Source organism: Anser brachyrhynchus (assembly GCF_964034855.1).
Source record: "Anser brachyrhynchus genome assembly, chromosome: 1".
Classification (NCBI taxonomy): Eukaryota; Metazoa; Chordata; class Aves; order Anseriformes; family Anatidae; genus Anser; species Anser brachyrhynchus.
The window spans coordinates 15,542,188-15,545,871 of NC_137694.1; positions in this window are offsets into that span (position 1 = coordinate 15,542,188).

Consider the following 3,684-nt stretch of genomic DNA (forward strand, 5'->3'; position numbering starts at 1 on the left):
CATTGTATAGATATCTAAGTTCTCACATGTTTTTTATGCAGTGGCATAAAGGACTGGTTCATTTTTCATAGAGAATATGCACTGATTTAGGTTTACCGCATTTGAAAGGCATGACATGAGTCATCAAGTCTAGTTCACTATTCAGGACAGCAAAGTTACATAGCTCTTCTGATACGGTCATCCTCCTGATGCGTTAGCAAATGAAAAACCACAGACATGCCTTGCTGTCCTAGGGTAATTGAGACAATCTCTTTCAGCCTTTCTGGGCGTGTTAGGTTCTCCATTCCTTCAGACAACTACTTTCTTCATTCTTCTGGTTTGTTAGGTTCTCTTGGCAGTGAGATGAGCAGAATTACATATGGCATTCCAGGTGACATGCCAGTGGTGTCTTCTACAACGGCATTAATACTTCACTTTCTAATGCCTTGCTTTTCTTTAACTAATGTATCTCTGAGCCTTTACATGTAATTTATGAGGTCCCAACTTTACAGCAGTTCTTATTACCTAACTGCATGATGTTGTATTTTGTACTGCTAAATTTCCAGTCTCGTGTTCATCCTACTATAGTGTAATTCTCCTCAGTTCTGAAATTGTCTTGAGCCTTCTGCATCAAAATTAAAAAGTAAAGCTACACAACTGACTTGTATAGGAAAGGGATTCTTGAAAGTATTAATCAAGTCTTGTGTTAGCATTTACTTAAGATTTTTATGATTTGGCAAACAAATTACCATTTGCTGTGAAATTCCCTGTTAGCCACGAGGAGCAAAGTTATTTATTATAATCAAATAACACAAATGCAAGACTTATTAGTGGGGAAATGGTATTTTAGAAGACTTGAAATACCTTGACCTATTTAGAAACTGAATACATGATGATTTTGAAGGCAGCAGTTGTTATGCCTGTGTGATATCTATCATAGAGATTTCTGCCTGAAGTACAGTTAATATTGTTAGTAATTAAGGAGTGCTTGATCTGGCCAATTATGGATCATAATAGTCGATAGAAGTTTATCATCCCTTTTTGTAGGTGAAATGAATGGTTGATAGTTGATTTGTATGCCTCCTTCCCCTTATCAATTTTGTCTGCATCTGAACGCATTTCACTGTGTTGACACAGAATAAACTGCAAAATTTGAGTCTTAAAGCCATATTTCAAACAGCCTATACTGTTTATAGATACATAAATTGCTAAAGATACCCCTATGGCAATTAGTTATTTATATTGCAGTTTTAGTGTGGTTTTTATTTCTTATTATAAGCCTTTTGAATATGGGAAAACTATGAGTTTAAAGCCATCAGGCGTATTCCTTCCCTGGTTATGTTATTTGTAACATCATCAGGTACTCAGTTTTCCATTTTCTAACAGCTTTTCAGTTTTCAAAAAGTTACTCTGTTCCTCAGCTACCTTGGATGTCATCCCAGGTTAGTGGGAACACCCGGCAGCTGCAGTCAAAGCACATACAGCAGTTACCTTTCAGAGATCTTACAGAGCCCCTGAAGTGAAAAAGCAGACTCAGACTCTCTGGCAGTGAGGTTGTGCAGATGTATGCAGCTGGGCTACTGGGAGGGCAGCCTATAGTGCTAGTAAGAGGTGAGTAAGCAGCTCAGAAATGGAAACTGCTCTGGAATTAAAGGAGAGAAAGTCTTTAATAACATTTTAACAGCTTCAATAAAGCATAATGGCTGTAGGCCAATAGCTAAAATGTAATAACCAGGACATATTAAGAGGTTATGTTTTGTCAATGCTTCTGATTACATGTTTATGAAAACATGTTAGAAATAGTTCTTAAAACCCAGGCTGTTTCCATAGTGTAGATTGGATTGAAATGGCTGGTTGTATTACTGTCCGATATTTGCTATGGATAAACAATTATTTGGGATATAAACTTTCATCCAGACATTGCTTGGCAGCAACTAGGAAAACATTAACACGCTGACACAATCCCCAAGCCACAGACCTGGGAAAATTTAAATGCAAGTGATATCACATTGAGAGCAGCTGTAAACAACTGCTCCGAACTGTATATACAAACACTTCCTAACCCAGTTCACTTCCAATAGATTAGAGAAACAAAGAGCTACTACTCACACTATTTGATCTATGTCATAGAATCATAGAATAGTTTGAGTTGGAAGGGACCCTTAAAGATCATCTGATTCCACCCCCCTGCCATGGGCAGGGACACCTCCCACCAGCCCAGGCTGCCCAAAGCCCCATCCAGCCTGGCCTTGAGCACCTCCAGGGATGGGGCAGCCACAGCTTCTCTGGGCAGCCTGTGCCAGTGCCTCACCAACCTCACAGTAAAGAATTTCTTCCTAATGTCTAATCTAAATCTCCCTTCATAGGAGAGGGGCTCCAGCCCCTCGATCATTCTTGTGGCCCTCTTCTGGACTCAATCCAACAAGTCTATGTCCTTCCTATGTCAGGGGCCCCAGAACTGAACGAAGTAGTCATTTTGATGGAAATTTATTGGGACAGAATTCCCCAAGGCCCCTCAGGCAGTTGTGTCAAGAAGGCTGATCATGCTCATCTAGGCCAGGTAACCTCTTCGATGAGCATCCCAGGGGCTGTTTGGATCACAGGCAAATCAACACACTGCTGTCTGGGCTCTGTGGTTAAGCAGTATTTATGTGAAGAACAGACGAACTACACAAATAACTGAAGTTTTGGCAGTCCTTCAGGACTAGAAATTTTCAGGGCTTACAGTGCCCTGTAACTGTATCAGTACCTCAGTAATACCACGAGGCCTAGATTACCTAAATAATTGAATCAAATACTGAATGTGGTATAGATATAGCAAGACTGGGAACAATGGGGAAAAGCGATGAGGGGAGGGTTACTCAGGGGCAGCGAAGGGGAGTTGCAAGGGTAGCTAAGATGGTTGAGAAATTGGAAAACGGGTAACAATGCATGGAGATAACATGCTTGGAGCCTCATTATGTTGGTGAAAAGCACCACACCCAACAGAGGACAGAAGAGGATTTTTTGAAGGAATGTAGTTTTATTTGTGAGGTCCAAACAGACCTGTTTGACAGTGCCTGAGGCCTTGTTTGATTGATATTGTGGTGTCTTTATGAATAATGGCAGCACCTTGTGAATACAGCTTTACATGATCTCCACATACTAGGGAAGTGCAATGCTTCCGCGGGGAGGAGGGGAGGCAGCATTTCACTTGAACTTCAGAAACTAATGAGCACGTTAGAGAGTGGAGTCACAGAGTCAAAGAGTCAAAGGCCTTGATCGAATAAGCTCGAGTCATGAAGTGTTACGATGATCACAGCAGGTTCCTGCAGTAAAATGCTTCTAGCTGTTGCCTAAATGTAAAAAAAAGGTGTTGATTTTAACCAATATTAGCGTGTAGATCCTTGTGTTTTCCACCAGAGGAGTGGCCCCTGAGTATTTTCAAGACTGTCACCTGGGATTGCAGTTCCAGCCGCCCCACACGAGCCCCCAGTCCTGATTCCCCGTCCAGAACCGAAACCCGGGGCGCCACCGCAGGCACCTGCGATGCCTTCAGAGACTGCGGGGAGACCCCAGCCCCACCGGGGCGCCACCTGCGGGGGTCCTCCCGCCCCGTCCCGTCCCTAACCGAGCCTGAGGCCCCCGCTCCCCCCCGGCAGGCGCCCAGCTCGGCACCGCCCCCGGCTCCCCGCCGTGTCAGTCAGCCCGGTGCCGCCCCACATC